The sequence below is a fragment of the Triturus cristatus genome, chromosome 4_1 (genome assembly GCF_964204655.1).
Source record: "Triturus cristatus chromosome 4_1, aTriCri1.1, whole genome shotgun sequence".
NCBI classification, from domain to species: Eukaryota; Metazoa; Chordata; class Amphibia; order Caudata; family Salamandridae; genus Triturus; species Triturus cristatus.
In genome coordinates this window covers 1,146,257,451-1,146,275,048 of record NC_140585.1, presented here as the reverse complement: position 1 = coordinate 1,146,275,048, position 17,598 = coordinate 1,146,257,451, and the positions used below count along the sequence as shown (strand labels likewise).

At 45.5% G+C, this 17,598-nt stretch overlaps 1 protein-coding gene across 2 annotated transcripts in view; it reads right to left on the bottom strand.

Moving 5' to 3' along the window:
- Positions 1-17,598, bottom strand: part of EVI5L (ecotropic viral integration site 5 like) — a 1,383,225-nt gene that overhangs the window by 1,193,267 nt on the left and 172,360 nt on the right. For both annotated transcript variants that reach the window (XM_085654281.1, XM_085654282.1), the window contains exon 2: positions 3,992-4,056. The gene's annotated coding sequence lies outside the window, so the exon portion shown is untranslated. The remainder of the gene's footprint in view (positions 1-3,991; positions 4,057-17,598) is intronic.

Below are 17,598 nucleotides of genomic sequence, written 5' to 3'. Positions count from 1 at the left end.
CCTCTCTTGGCCCCCTCCCTGTTAAAATGAATAGCCAAGTAGTTATCTGGAAGGGCCGCCACTAAATCAGGCGCTGAGCAATCCTCCAGCCATGTTTCAGTAAGCGCGAGGACATCTAACTCCCCGTCTTCCAGAAGTGTGAAGACCTCTAACCTATGGCTCTGCAAAGAGCGAGTATTCAATAGACCGTAGCTCAGGGTATGTGTGTTGGGAGTGCGATGTCGCCCTCTGACACTCCTAGGTGAAATTAGCAAACCCTCGCAACCCAGCCGATGTATGGTAGCCGGCTCCAGATGGGACTTACCCAAGTTAAGCTGTAATAGGTCGCCCCTTGTGTAAACCACATTCTGGCCAGGGGTTCTGGCCCCAGGCCCCGGATGGTCACGGATGGGCAAAGATGGGCTCACCTCTGGCGAACCTATGGCGCGCCCGCTGCGCGTAACCGCTGCGCGTATGCTCCATGTGAGCTTTAAATAGGAGGCTGCTGATGGTCCTAGTCCAACCACTAGACCGTCAGCTCTCCAAGATGGCCCCCGGAAGTGAGGGTGGAAGGACTCCCTCTATACCGCGTTAGACACTCCCTCCACAACAAACAGCACAAGCTGCGGTGGAACGGGGAGGTAGGCGGTGATAACCACACAGAAAGGTGACTTTGCTAATGTGCCCACAAATGTTTAAAATTATACCGTGCAAATACAGGTCATTTACATCATTTACATTTACATCAGTAAAGCGGCGATTTTTAAAAATTGAGATTTGCAGCTAAAATACAGGTAAGCAGCAATAGCGTGCTAGCGTGGTCCAGCAGCGCGTCTGCAAGCATCGTTTCAATGTCGGTAAATGCTAGGTTCTTCGAATACTGTCTGCATTCATTTTGCCAGAATATGCAGCAGGGCATTCGATACCGTATGCAAACATCATGTAGTTCTTGCACTGTGTATTGAGAAGGCTCATTTTTTTTTTTTAAACAAATTTGTATTGTCTGGTATACGTCATGTAACATACCCCTTGGGGGTGTCAATATACCGTAGACAGGACAAAGAATAAACCAATCTGAAGCACTGACTTCGTCCTTACCCTAGCTTGGCCCCTTTCGTACACGGTAACTATAATGATCACATTGCTGTCTCCTAGCAGTACACCATATATTAACGATATACTCCCCCTCCCCCAAACAATAAGGCAACGAACCAAAACTTCCCCCGCCCCCCTCCCCGCACTGTTGTCTCCCCTTGATTATTGTTCAGCTCTGTTAGTAGGCTCCCTGACACACGAGGCGTGGGTAGTGGTGCTGTGCCGGGACCTCCCGTTGCGACCCCCTTCCTCTCCCGTGTGTATCGATGCCATCTTTACTGAGTTATTCCGCCCTAATCTGGTCCCTGGGGGTGCTCTACATGCGGAAGCCTCTCTGGGGTGGAAGCCTTTGAGTCCCTGCCAAGTCTTGTTAAATCAACCATCAGCCCCTCCCCTGCCAGGGCTCGTTCCAGTCTGCCCACTCCCCGCTGTGCATTACGAAGTAGGACCCTGCCCTCGCAACCCTCCCACTTCACCAGCTCACGTTTCCATCGGAGGACATTAGGGCCCCCTGGTTTCTTCCAGCTACTGGTTATTTCTTGTTTAGCCAGAATAAATGCCAGGTCCTGGAACCTAGCTGTGGTTTTGGTTTTAGCAGAGTGTGGAAATACGTGGAGCAGTACATGGGCAGGCGTGCAGGGGACCACCCTCTCCGTCACCCTCGCTGTCACTAGTGTCACTTCCTGCCAGTAATGAGTTAAGGAGGCACAGCTCCACACCATATGTATAAAAGGCGCCCCCTGCTCTAGACACCTTGGCATCTAGCGTCTGCGCCGTCAAAATACCGGTTGATACGTTCTGGGGTTAAGTAAACTTGGTGGAGTATATAGAAGCTGATCAGGCTAAACCGTGCATTCCGAGATAATTTAGCAGTTCGTTCTAAATCATTGTCCCAGTCCTTGTCGTTTAGTGGCCTGCCAATATCGTCCCCCTATTTGTGTCTTAGTCTGTCCAGCGGTTGTGTGGAGCCCCGTCCTATGGCTCTATAGAGGTAAGCCACAGCCTTGATTGTTCCACCCGCCAGACTCAAGTATTCGCATGTGTAGTGTCGCGGTGGCTCCGTTGTCCCCGCACCCCAATGTCGTCTTATCGCTCCCATGACTGCCCCATATAAGAGAAAATGCCCCTGTGGTATGTCCCAGTCAGCACTGAAGTCCTCAAAGGAGGAGCTCCCCTTCCCGGAAAAGATCCTCAACATTCGTCACTCCTGCGTCAACCCAATCATCCAGGCACTGCCATTGTCCTCCGTGGGGAAGGGCTTCCAACAGCAGCAACGCCATCTCTGGAGAATATGGGCGCTTTGTATTGGTTTTCTGTAGGCATCTGCCCCAGCAACGGTGTATCACTTTGTGTTCATTACTGCTGATGTGTTGAGGCCTGATCGTCCTTAGCAGAGTTCGGAACACAGCGGTTCACTCCAGAGCGAAAGGAGGCACTTCCCTGTCCGGTTCCCTGCTTCCCGCCACCCATTGTGTGAACCTCTGCAGTTGTCCTGCTAAGTAGTATGCCTCCATGTCAGGCATCGCCATGCCGACCCCAGTCTGGGCCGCTTTATGGTATTAATGGCGTCCTGCCCCCATATAAAGGCCTTGTACTGAGAAGGCTCTTAATACAATCTATACTTATCCTGCAGATCCATTACTGTGTATATGGAGGAAGGCTTTCAACAGTTTCCGCATTCATCGAGCATCTCTTTCGAGTGTGTATAGAGCAGGCTTTTAATATTCTCAACATTCACCCCGCAACTTCTACTGCAGAGTATGGAGCAAGGTTTTCATGATGCCTTTACTTACCCCAAAGCTCTCTTGATTCTGTATGGAGCAGGGCTTTCCAAATCCTCTGTACTTATGCAGCAGTTCTTTCGGCTGTGTGTCAAGCCAGGGTATGAATACTGTCGGATATAACACCAAAAGAGCTGTAGGACGACTACAAATAGAGCTTCCGATACGGTCTGTCCTTTTCCTGCAGGTCTTTCGGCTGTACATGGAGCAGGGTTTTCAATACTGCCTACATGCATCCAGCAGATATTTTGTCTGAAATGGAGCAGGGCCCTTAAAACAATCTGTAACTATCGAGGAGCGTCTTTGGCCGTGCAAATAGCATGGTTTTCACTATAGTCCGCATTTACCCTGCAGCTTCTTGGCTGAGTGTGGTGCAGGGATTTCAATACTATCTGCATTTACCTTACATCTCGTCTTCGGTCATTTAAAATATTAGTAATACTTCATCTACAACCCATTGCACCATGTAGGGAGCAGGGGCGTCTATACTATTTCTACTCTATTGTTCCTGGCTGCCCATTAAAAAGGATCGCCTATACCTACATGATATGCGATTACTGTAAATATGGAATAGGGCTTTCTCAACTGTCTTTAGTTATCCAACATTTTCTCTCCCTCTGGACCTGCAGCAGGGTATGCCCAGATCACTGGTTACAGAGCACGGTTTTCATCACTGGGAGTATCAGACATGCAAGAACCTATGACTCGTACAGTACACGCCATTCAACTGACAGCAGCTTACATGAATCAGGATGGGATGGTGGAGAAAGCCTAGGATCGTGTAACCGGACTAGTTCGTACTCGACAGCGAACTGTAGTGAAGCTATTTACATACATAAATCAGAGATATTTAAATCCCAAGAGATACCACCACTGTCTGAATCACTGCACGCCACCACCAATATCTCATGCACTGCCCTTCAGTAGATAGGTGAAAAGCGTCGCCACTATCTGTATCATAGCCCACGCCCTCCCTTCCCACCCTATAGCTTTCAGCTTATAGCTGGAAAATGCAACACTTTGTCGGTACCACTGCACATCTCTAGCCTGACAGCAGGGCAGCCTCCACTGAACATAGCCAATGCCCCATGCTCTTTGGATTTTGGTCACTTTTGTCCTCCAATATATTATCTTACCTCCCACGATGCGGACGTCACTACTCCCTTAGCTGGTGCTCCTGCATCAAGTCCTGAAGTGATACCTGTTGGAGAGAAAGGACACACCAGACTTAGTGAAGCACAAGCAAAAATTCCAACAGCAGTGCTATTTCCGCGATAATAAAGTTGAAAATTATAAGAGCCTTGGGGGTTACGATTTTTGCCAAGTTATATATTATTGTCCCCATTTTTATTTTGTCAGTGGCGTAGCAAGGAATCAGGTTCACTAAAGCAAGCAATTAAAACGGGCCCCATCCATTGGTTTGACAGTATTAAAAGATTCATAATTGGAGTGCAGTAGGCTACTCGCTCCCCTGGCACCCCTTGCCACCTTATCCGGTACAATATTAAAAGCTCACAGCACCGTAGTTTTGCACTGGCTGTAACTGAAAGCAATGCACTGCGGTTTATTCAGATAAACACAAACAATATCACACTTTCCACTAACTACTGAATTGAAATGACAAAACTAGAAAGATAATATAAAACAGTGGAGTTAGGCAAGAAGGCGTGAGAGGTGAATTAGAAGGCAGCACAAATGAAGCTTGAAGATAGCTTCCCAATAAGAATATACCTCGAGGGAATGACAAATAAGCTTTAGTGATACTGGCAGCACAATCAAAGCTCTATTTCCATTTACTGATAAGATCAGTCTACTAATATCAGCAGCAGAAAATAGTATTTAGATTTACAACCTATATTCAGTATGTATAATGATAATACAGGGAGTTTTGTTCAGAAAGCTGGAAGCATCTTAGGGACAAGCTGCCCAACGAAAGCAACAGCTTCCAAAGAACTTGGCATATTTCAGCCATCAATTTTTAATAGGTACAACCATCTATACATTATGCAGAGTATTTACTCCCACATGAAAGTAAAATACCAGGGAATAAATCCCACGAAGTGCATCATTTACATCTTATTAATTAGATGTCTTTTTTAGGTCTCGACCCACAGACAGCTTTCGCTGTTTGCTGTGGAAGACCTATCGTGAGCAATACAATATACAGAGTTGGCTTTGGGACAGCGCTTTGCTCCTGATTGGATGGTTTTCTTGTCTATCTCAGTTTTTGCGCCATATTCAACAGCTTCCCCTTCTTATTCTCGTGTTCTCTTTTAGAGCACAGTTACTGTACATAAATTCCGATTTGATTAAGTGTTTCCTTCCACTGATGTGAGGGTACTATATTTTTAACTGCAACAATTCCTTCTCGAAAATAACCTAGTTTCAACACAAACTACCAGGCCTTCCAACATGAACAACCCACAACTCCCACTAATCTCAGTCTACAATCAACTGTATACTAATACAGGCACATCAGCATATACGCTATGAAGAAATTATCCCTACTTGCCTTGAGAGCGATTATATCCTGCTAGACAAAGAATTCATCGCAGAATCCAAGTATCAACAACAAAGTGGAGATCTGAAATAGAACAAAATTATGATGGGCCCCATCAATAAGTGCAAACTCTCTGAAGACCTCCAATGTATCATGCGGCAACTGGATCTGAAAGACTTTATCAAAATATACAAGGAACTGATTGGCAAAATAGCGTGTTGGCTGACCCACAAGTCTCTGCAGAAAGAACCTCAATGAAGAAACAGAAAACAATAAGCACTACTGGTTTGACAAAGAATGTAAAGCGGTAAGATCAAATCTGACCCACGCCTTCAACACAAAGACATATCTATTGTAAAAAGTCTTAGAAAGGGTATACAACTCCAATAAGGACCAACAAAAAAGAACTTAAAAAGCACAAATGGCATCTCTGGACAGAAATGACTCCAAACTGTTCTGGAGACTAGTAGCAAACTGCACAGGCCACAGACAGACAGACAGACAGACAGACAGACAGACAGAGACAAACATGCGCGCACACACACACACACACAGACACGCGTGCACACACACACAGAGAACACACAGAATCGGACAGATGTTGTCCAGAGGTCCATCCAAAGCCTTGAAAGAAAAAAAGACATAGGACCAAAGATGTTACTGCCAGACCACTTCTTATACTATGCCGGGAGGTGATCGCAATCCTTCACAACTTTTGCAAACAAATACTGCTTCCAGGAACTATGGAAAAACAGATTCATTGTGCCAATAAACAAGAAAGGGAAAATATGTAATGAAAGTTCCTTTAGGCCAATAAACATCATGGCACAGAGGAGAAAATCTTCGCAAACTTAATCCTCCAACATCTGAACAATTGGGCCAAAGAGAACTGCAACCTAAATACCGTACACGGTGGATTCACGTCTAGCAACCATAGACCATATTTTCAATTTACAGAATAAAGTTTACGAATTACAAATTAAAAGACAAATACCACTGTTTGCTGCATTGCTACATTTCCTACAGTCCTTTGCTTACCAAACTGTGCGCAACGACCCACTGGTGTGTATATGGCCGACATTTGTTGGGTTGCAGAGTCCAAGCAATATATAAAGAAGCCTTAATATTCTGTATTTATCTCGTCACATTCGCTTAAAAGACAAAGGTCAAATGACAGGCTTACAGTCATCTCTCACTTTGCCATCAGAAAAAGAAAAGTAAAGTCAATTAAGCAACATTACTGCTGGGGTACAGGAAGAGTGAAAGGAAATACTGTAGCGTGTCATTTTTTGTAACAAACAACAAAACGTAAATATCTGTAAAATATGTACTGTACACATTCAGCAGTTAGGAAAGCAAAAATGAAGCATTTTTATTAGTAATTCCATGTGATGGAAACTCATTTCTACTCCTTATTAATATAGTTGTATCAGTAAACTCCTATGTCAGTTCAAATTCAGTGGGCATTTAAATGGAAAATGTGCTGTCTGTAAACAACAGTGCTCTGACACACGATGCTCTAGTTTCATTAAAACAAACACCTGCCTCGTGTCCATTAAAGCTAGGTGGGTCGCGAAAAACTTTTGTTCTAAAAATTGGGTCGTGGTTCTAAAAATTTAGGGACCACTGGTTTAGTCAATCGTACACTATTTGAGAAAACTGAAGAGTATGGGCGTACCACTAGCATCTCCTAAAAAGTCCAGCAGGCAAGGCCAGACCAGGGAATCAACAGCTCGTGTCCGGGTAACTGTTAACAATTTAAAGACAAAGAGACTTACAAAAAGCAGAGGAGTATAAAAGGGCTGCATCGTAGCCCCACTGCGCTCTAACCATACACTAATGACATGTACAGCACTCTCCTGGGAGCGTCTGGCCGTGCTGAACGTGTAAGCAATGTGGCATTCCCACACTGTGTTGTGCAGACTACTTATTACTAGCTAGAACAGAAAAAACTCAATGCTAGCAATCAACGACACAGACAAATAGTGAGCCATAAACTATCGAGTTATCAAATGATCAGAATGATGTTTTGGGGTATAAAATCAACAAGCATTGGCATAGCCAATAGGTCTCGCTTTTGGGACCTTGTAAGTGTTTAGCCATGCAACAGTTGATGTTGTTGCACCAAGGATATTGTGCTGCATAACTAAATACTTATAAGGTCCCAAAAGCGAGACCTATTGGCTATGCCAATGCTTCTTGTATGTTTACATTGGTACAGGTTTGTAGGATATGGCATTATATTCCTTCTTTGGTGAGGGCTGCACTGCATTATGTAGCCCTTTGGCGTCCATGGCTGCTGTAAACATTTAGTCCTTATGTGACTCTGGCCATCCTGGTTTTTGGTTCTGAAAATCTGGCCACCCTAGTAATAATAGCATATTTTATTTTTAGCGCTTAGAAAGCGAATAAGTGGAATATGAAACCGTATTTCCAACACAAGTTCTTATTGGAAGACTGGTTTCTAGTTGAGGCCTCCAGATTCTCGCGTGCAGTTTGGTAGATCTTTGAGTTGGTGCTTGGCTCCTTCCTGAAATACGAAGGTCTCTTTATGTGAGGCGATCAAGGTGGTCAGGAAGGGAAAACAACCAGCTGGAAATACCTTTCACGGATCCTGGTATAACATTCGACTATTACCACTATTTGATATTTTTATCTTCTCTGTAATGTGTATCCCCTTTGCTGAACCAGAGGTGATCATGCGTGACATATGTGATCATTCATTATAAAGAAAGCTAGTAGGATTGCGTAGTGATTTAAAAGCTCACTGCTAAAATATGCACTGTTCTCCAGTTGCCAATAACGGAGTAATATCCTGTTATCTACAGCACCTTAGAAATGGTGTGGTATGAAGTGCTACATAAAAAGAATGTTGTTTATATAAATTGACAGCTGGTAACGCTTTACTGCACATGTTAGACGTGCATTTGCATAGACTGTAAACGGATCATGAAACAATCCCCTTGATTGACTGGCTGCCAACAAATGTATTGAAAGCGCAGCGCAATAACTGCCTTCTTCAAACCCTGGCCAGATTAGCCGAGTCAATTTACTAAGCAGCGTTTCTAGGCATATCTTTCTTCCCATCTCTGTCTGGCATTATGGTGGGGGGGGGGGGCACAAACGACGTAAATTGACGATGAAAGCTTACGAGCATTTACAACGTATGTCCACTAGGTGGTGCTGGCTACACGTTGTGCTGGTAGAAACAATATGATATTCTCGTTTCCTTTTATCCATAAATCTGTATGCCGCATGATATAAACTGTACCCCCCAAGCCCCGATAATCGGCGCTCTTTATGACCTGTACTACGCTGTAGTGTTGAGAACCGTACCCCCTTAGAGAATAATGCTGGCTGCGCTGCACCCATTGAAATGTACTGCCCTAGCACAGGTAAAATGCGGGGCACTAACCCGGTCTAGCCAGGGCTTTAAGTGAGACGAAAAACAAGGTGCTTTGCATTTGAGGGCAACCGAGATTACAGTAAACGAGCACTGAGCAACGCAAAAGTGAAAGTGATCGCGAGGGTGCCCACGAGCGATGCCTTTAATGAGGAAAAGATAGGAATGCCAGATGGCGGCTGTGCGCATGCACGCTCACGTGCACGCAAGCGCTAGGCCACAGGCAGCACTTTGAAAACCCGTACACTAAATGTCTCGGCCAGACCAGCGCATGCGCTGGATCAGGTGAGACCTAAGAAGGATGCTTCAGAGACTGTCTACACTTTGTAAGAAAGCACTTACCATTGTAGAACATTCAAATACCTAGGTGTAACAATGACCCACCAAGTCCAATTATTGTGGGAAATCCATCTGGGGAAATGTCTATCATAGGCTCCAGGTCCTGCCAAAGGTATATTAAAATGTGTTAGTTGGCATAGCAAAGTGGCTCCACAAATCCTGGAAACAGTTCAGTGATCCAAGACAAAATGAGGGACATGTGATGCTATCAAAGCAGAAATCTTGAGAAATGTGGCCATCGTATCAGCAATCAAATAATTCGACAGAAGCATGTAGAAAAAAACACTTAGTCTCCCGTACTTCTCTACATTACATTGTTTCCCAAACTGTGGGTCGTAACCCCCTCACAGGACGCCAGTCCATTTCTTCTGGTCGAAAAAGAACAATAAATAAAGATACCTTTACATTTTGTATTTATCTTGTCATGTTTGATGTGCTTCAAAGACAGAGGCTAAATATCAGGCTATGTCTTCTGACAAATTGCTGCTCATTCTTTTAACAAGGGGCTAGGCGTTTACTTTCTTTCTCTGAATGTAAAGTGAGAAAGGTGAAGAGAACTATGGGCCTCATTATGTGGACAGTGGGAACAGCCACCGACAGCCCATCGGTGGGGGTCCCACCGCCATCGTAATACAGATTTCTGCCCACCACATTAGGATGGTGGGAGGATGTTTGGCGGTCGGAGAGACAGACCGCCACGGATCCGACAGGCTCAAGGAGACCGTCAGTCTGTCGGAGGGAATGTATCCCTACAACAGTGGTGGTGCTTCCTCAGACACCGCCGTAGGGATTACACTGTCCCTTTCTGCCGGCCGTTTCATGGCAGTTAACCCGCCATCAAAAAGGCTGACGGAAAGGGACTTTGGGGGCTATAGCAGGCCCCCATTTCCACCTGGCCCTCCGATATGTGCCTTGGGGGCAGCTATGGTGCACCCCTACATATCCCTGCATCATGTGGCAGGCACCGCATGGTGTCTGCAACACAGTGCAGGGATATGCAAAAAAAATCGTTTTTGTACGGCGGCGTGTGCTACAGCCTGCACCCCTTCGGCAATACAAAAGATACTCTTTGCGACTGCCTTGAAGGCGGTCATATTGTAAATACTATTGCGGGACCGCTGACAGCTAGTCAGGCAGTCCCATTCCCCACCAGGATGGCGGTCAGTCGAAAGTCCGACCACCATCATAATCAGGCCTGCTGTGAAAATCTTGCTGGGGTATAACAAGTGTAAAAGCAAAGCCTGTAGGATATCATTTGTATTTAAATACGCAACAACATTGAAATACCTGAAAATGAACTTTACACGTATTTGAGAACATATCAGCAGTTAGGAAAGCAAAATCGAAGCATATTTTTACAGTTCTGATAATGGATGAAAAAAAGATTTTAACAGGATAAAAACAAATCAAGGCAGCTTTACTTGATGACGCATAAATGATAAATATTCACTAGAACTCAATTTCCACACATTACCATTTGTGTGCTATATAGTTTTAGCAGTAGAACTATATGTCTGTGTAGATATAGAGGCCATTTCAATGGAAAATGTGTGGTCTGCACGATCCTTTAGTAACATATTTGCAACAGTGTGCTCCAAAATGCACCACCAGCTACACACTACAACTGCTGAATACACTTACTACACTATGTGTGAAGCTAGCATTTTTCACAAACCCGATGACTTCAGTCGTTTAATACTGATGTCAGCATCCCCACTCTGAAAATTGCTCCAGCACCAATGGTGCAAAGATGCTGAACTATGGCCCTTAAGTCCAGTTTTAAAACAGCCCTTGCAAGTATTCCCGAGCAAAACTCTGGATGAATCTTCCAGTATTTATTTGTTGCCAACAGAGAATGTGCTCACTATACATAATCATACACAAATATATTGAAAACATATAGATGCGGCTTAACAGCCAGAGCTGCAGTTTTTGAATCTAGGGAATCAGGTTCTAGTCCCGACATTGGCCATGGGCAAATCACTTAATCTCAAGTGCTTGAAATAAAATGAACATGATCTTATGTAATGTAATCTGGTGCTCATGTAAAGTGCTCTAATGCCCTTGAACAGGATTTGTCTGTCCATCACCTCCTCGTATTTGCTTTGTTTGCCCTAAGTTGGCAGGGTATGCCCCGACGTGGGTCCCTTGCTCACTTTGCCACTAGATTCAAGCTTGCCTGGCTAATGAGGGGTGTCAACCCGAAACCGGTCCCAGCATGCTTGTTTCCGGTTCAGGGAAGACCTGGCTTGGCAGTTCGGGCTGGACTGTTCCCATGAGGCACAGGGTCAAGACTGATTTGCATATAGCTGGGTCTGAACTGAGGTGGCGAAGTGAGCTGAAGAATGATGATAGATTCAACCCAGATCTGTGACTGGGGGCGAGTGTCTGAAAAGTTTCAGCACTCCGTCCATCATCTCCTTGTGTTTGCTTTGTGCTATATAAAACTGATATATATATATATTCTCACACATACACACATATATATTGTAATCCAAATCGGTCTAAACGTTTTAACAGTGCACTCTGCTTTTTTCGGTCTAACGGTGGGGTTGACCAGAGCCCCTGTTGATTGCACATCCACTTTATGAAAAAAAGCCGCTGCACACTAATCTCCGGTAGATTTCACAGAGTTATTATCCCATAGCAAACACCAATGCGTTTCAAGTCTTACGAGTCCTGCAACCGTGAGCAAGTCTCGTAAGAGTTGAAACGCGTTGGTGTTTGCTACATGATAAAAAAATCTGTGAAGTCTACCGGAGACTGGTGTGCAGATGCCTTTTTTCATAAAGTGGATGTGCAATATATATATGAGCTGAGCTAACTAGAACTTGCGCCCCCGCAATGAACTGCTTATGACCTCTGTTGGAAAACGAGGCAGCATCTGTGAGGCCTGCACAAATAACATGACTACATTTGTCCTTCACTGGGAACCAAACACCCAATTGTAGCGCCTGACTCTCAGAGGGTAGCGTTGCAGAGCAGTCGGAGGCTTACTAAAGGGAGGTGGTGTGGGCTAGTAATCGCCATTTGCAGGTGCACAAAAATAACACTCAATAATTGATTGTCCATTTTGTACTTTGCTTTATGAAAGTAAGAGTACATTTATTAAACACACACACTACTCAATACTATGCACCAATTTACAAATATACATAAGCTGTTGGAATTACTTTGTGACATTGCGTAACATCTGCACCCCTCCCGCAAAGCGTGGGTGGGGTCTAGTACCACCACTCCCATGTATGCACATCAACTTGCCCCCAATGCCGATAGTTGATCATAACCTGGAGCGAGGGCCCTGCACACTGGCACCATCCCAGTGGCGACCCACCCCATTACCTCAACAGGCATTAAAAAGGGGTAAACCTGCCTTGGTGACACATGACCCTGACTGAGTATCTTATTCTGACCATAAAGTATGCACCTCTATATCTTAAGGGCTAGCAGTCTGGGGACTTCACCTAAGCACAGCAGCAAGAATCCATGTTTACGCACACTTTAGAATGACAGTACTCATCACCTTGGTTGATCATTTGAATGCATTGCAATTACAGCCCCTAAAGGCATCACAGATGAAATCACAGGATTGCGCATATACAGCCAGACACCCTAGCAGGACTGTCTGGCAACATAACCCCACTTGGCTTATGACATCTCCTTACACATGTGACTTACAGTCCCTTCAAAAGAAGTACTCCTGGCAACTACACTTCTCCTGTAGTGCGCCTCTTCACTTTAAAAGGAATCACAGGTAAAAGCATGGCATTATGTAAATACAGCCAGACCCCCTAGCAGGAAGGTCCAGCAACATAACTCCATTTAGCTTAACATCACCTTACACAGGTACTTTATTTACACATGTGACTTTCAGTCCACCTAAAAAGAAATAACCAATAGTAAATGCATTTTGGTGCAATTACACCACTTCACCTCCAGGGGATGCCCTTCTCCAGACATATAAGTTCCAGCCTAGAAGGTGTTAAAGGCTGGCTGAGCCCTTGTGGGGTTATTCTTTCAGATGCCCCGTGAAACTTATGGGTGGACTGTTCTTCTTTATGTTGGGGGAGGCTGCGGTGCTCCTGCAGCCCCTCTGCACCCCTTTTCACACATGAGGGTGACCCCCTCCTCTGGGGGCCACCAGGCACCAAAACGGCAGATTTCTTCGTGCTGGGGGGGAAAGACTGCGCTTCTCCAGCAGCTCCCCCAGCACCTTTTCACAAGTGAGGGTGACCCCCTCCTCTGGGGGCTACAAAGCACCAAAATGGCAGATTTCCAAATGCCTGGCGAGACATTATGGGGCGCTTCATGCTCCTCTTTACCAGCCCCAGCCACTGGGAACACTCTCCTCCGCCCTCGGGGTCTCTGATTCAGCAGGGTGCTGTCTTTACTGGCTCCCTGCGCCAGCCTTCGCCTGGCTCTCCTCCGTGGCCTCTCTTCTCCCTGCGCAGAGGCCACTGCTCCTGCGCACCGGTCCTGGGCTCTTCTTCTGGTGCTGTTAGGGTCCTGGGGGCAGTCAGGGGGTCTCTCCTTCCAACTGCCCATTGCGCCAGGCTCCAGCACCTTCAGCCTCAGCAGACCACACCCCAGAGAGAGCTTCTCTTCCTGTGCAAGCACTTTTTAAAAGTTGAGTAGGCGGCTGGCAGGAAGTCTCTGTTGGTCCTATCAAACAGCGACACATCACGTCCCTGCCCCTGCTCCCTCCTTCTTGTCCAGCCTCTGGGTTTGTTCAAACATGGCGTCGTCCAGTGTCTCTGGCCACATGCTCCCCATCCCCCAGTGCTGCCTTCACCTGGGTTCAGCTTGGTGCCTGGCACCCACCGACAGCGGTTGATGGATTGGCTTGTAGCTCCACCTATCTCCCTTCCTTGGAGGAAAGATCTTCGCTCAGGGAAGAAAGGGCATTAGTCTAACCTGCCAGGGCCAGACCCCAGCCAGAGACTCCGAGAAATATGACATTTCTGGACGACCCAAAAGCAGTACAAATACGACTTTGGACTCTGCAGAATACTTCTTTTCATCTCCAATACAATGGACTTTAGTGCGTGTCTGGAAACTGTAGGACTTGTGGAAGTTAATCTAGCCTTGGGCCCCACATTCCCTTAGGGGAATAATGAAGTGAAAACACAGTAAAACACACTGACTTTCCCTGGCATGTTTCTTTCCAGCGTATAAAGCATATTCCATGTCACCACCCAATACTGCATAAATCCTGCCACACCATTCACTTTGTAACTGCTCCTGGACTGCGCACGCTAGGAATCTCCCCTGCGCAGCCCGTACACGTGTGCACACGCATGTACACGTGTCTGCATGTAACCAGCCCGGTGTCCCTTACTCCAGCTGCTGCGCAGTGGCCTGGTCAAGCCAGGGGAACACCAGTAAAATCCCCATGCAGTCTCTTACATCCTGAGTTCACTGTGGGTGAGTCCCAACTTATGAGGCTCCCCCACAGTAAAAGCTCAACAATTAGGTGCTCAAAAAGCGAAACATCCGGGTGGCCCATAGTGTCAGAACCACCTTCTAACAACCTCACATATTACATCCCTCATGACATAGTCAGTGACATCACTGATGAAATACTGATGACATCATCCAGTGACTGAGTGTTTTTAAAAAGTTTATGAGTGTTAAATATATATACCAAAGTGTATTGGTGAATCAGTGTGTGACGGACTGTGTAAGTGAGTGATTAGGTGTCTCAGTGAATGTAAGGGGGAGTGACTGGTTGTGTAAATGTTTGTATCAGTCTGGCAGTTGGTGTCCAAGTGGCTGTATGGGTGTATGAGTGGGTACGTGAGTAGCTGTATGGGTGATTGATTGGTTGAGCACCTGTATGGGTGTCTGAGTGTGTGTGTGTGTGTGTGTGTGTGTGTGGGTGAGGGGATGTGTGACTGCCTGTATGGATGGGTGAGCCAGTGGCTATATGGGTTAGTGAGGGGGTGTGTGAAGGGCTGTAAGGGTGAGTCAGTGTGTGTATGGGAGAGAGAGAGTGTGTATGGCTATGTGGATGTCAGTGGTATAAGGGTGAGTAAGTGGGTATGTGAAAGGAAGTATAGGTGAGTGATGGGGTATATGAGTGACTGTATGGGTGAGCAAGTGAATGTGAGAGTGGCTATATGGGTGAGAGAGTATGTGCTAGTATCTGTATGAGTAAGTAAGTGGGGTGTGTGTATGTAAGTAACTGTATAGGTGAGTAAGTGGCTGTGTGATTGACTGTATGGGTGAGAAGGTGTGTGAGTAGCTCTATGGATGACTGACCTAGTGTGTAAGTGGCTGTATGAGTGGATATGTCAGTGGCTGTATTAGTGAGTGAGTGAGTGAGTGGGTGGGTGGGTGGTTGGTGTATGAGTGGCTGTATGGGTGACTGAGTGGATGTGTATGTAGATCAACGAATCAGTGAGTGTGTGTGTAAGTACTGGTATGCGTCTGTGAATGGTGGAGTGGGTACATGAAAGGTTCTATGGGGGTGTGAGCGGGTGGGTCAGTGATTCTGTGTATGATGTTATCAGTGATGTAATTTGAGATGTCATCAGTGATATCATGAGTATGAATCTTCTGTTCACAGTTCCCCAATAATAATATCTCCCTGGGAGATTTTAATATGTTATGGGAGATGAATCAGCAACATCCAATCTTAATAAATTCATGGATGCAAATTCTTTTTCTTAACACTCTAATATCCCAATCACTCCAAATGAGCCGCTTTTGCACTCATCACTGCTTTGCTGATGGAAGTCACCTCTACAAGTGGATTGTTCTAGCCATAAATTCACCCCTTTCTACACTGTCCACAAATCGTACAAAACAAATGGCCATCTAATAAAAGATTACTGAACCAAAGTCAACACAAATTGACTACACAAACACGGCCTTCTAAATTGTGCTGGAAAACCTTTCAGAAATGGCATCTAAATATCATGGGTCTGTACCATAGGCTTTAAACTCTGTTTGCTGCTTTCTTTTTGGTTCTTTGATAAGGTAACACTCAGCAAAATGGTAATCTGAAGAAATTAACTAGGGAATAAAAGTAAAATGGCTTGAAAAGACTAGCAAAGTAAACCAGTCTCTAGCTCCTTACAGACTGTTAGACAAGGAAAGACATTCAATAAAAAATCATTTCCAAGTGTAGAATGAGTTTCTCAGCTTGCATCTCACAAAAGACAAAACAGGTCCCAATAACTATTTGCACTACTAAATAAAATACGATTCAACCAGCCGAAACACCAAACCTGAAAGCTACTTGAAAATGACAGAATTTTCTCTAAAAAAAGCTCAAATATTTGTCAAGCTGCTGGCTCAAGTCAATTCCAAAGGCAGACTGCTTCATTACTGCCAAAAACGAAAGCAAGCTCAATAGACTTCAAACCCACTGGTATAGCTTCCCTTTCAAAGGAAGTCACAAGTAAAGCACTATTTCCGCTATATATATTTTTTGGGGAAAAACTTTTTATTGTGTATATAACAGTACACAGAAACATTAGATCCAGACATCTGCGGTTTTTCAGTAATTGGCACAGTGACATTACATGTATCGTAGCAGTGGACAACTTCCCATCCATTAAGTTCCCGCCTCCCCGTCATTTCCATCTTCAGATTCCCCCTCCGTCCGCATCTCAGGAGGCTCGCAGATATATCCCCTGAATTTATTTCAAGCCCCCCAAACTCTGCTCCACTTCTTAGGACATCCTCAATGGATGAAAACTGCCCTTTCGGCCATCATAGCAGTATTTAGATCGCCACACCATGCAGTGAGTGTTGGTGACTCTCCCGCACCCCACTTTTGTGCGATGTTGCGCTTCGCTATCATTATCCCTAGTGTGGCCCACTCCTGCGTTGGGTGTGTAAGATCGTTTGGCTCCCACACGTTTAGCAAGCATCTCCTGGGTTCCGGCGTTAAGGACACCTCTACCGCCTGTGATCTGGTCCTCATTACTTTTACCCAGTAATCCCTGATCTTAGCACACTCCCACACCGTATGAAAGAATGTGCCTTCCTCCCCACAGCGTCTCAGGCAGTATGGGTGCGGCGCTGACCCTATTTTGTGACAAGTGTGTCTCGTGTAGTAGGTTCTGTGTAAGATTTTAAGCTGTACTAATTTAAGTTTAGAGGGTATTCCCACCACCCACGGGGAGGCTTATGCCTCCCGCCATTAAGAATCATCGAAGTCGCCCAAGTCCCGGGACCACCTCTCCCTGAGCGCCACATGTGGGTCTGGTAAATTGTTTACTAATTTTCGGTAGGTAAGAAACGCGTTACTTACCTGTAACAGCAGTTATCCAGTATTGGTGTCTTTCATAGATTCACATGCCTGAATCATTCCCCGTCGTCGAGACGGGAGCCTCCGGTACATAAAAAAGCAATGTCCTATAGACATACATAGAGAAAAATAGGCCTAAGGGCCTCCCCTTAGCCGCCTATCATAGTCCTTATGTAAAAAGGACCAAACTCCTAGAGCCAGCCAATCAGCTATCACCTCCCTCTAGAACCTTCCTGGCAGG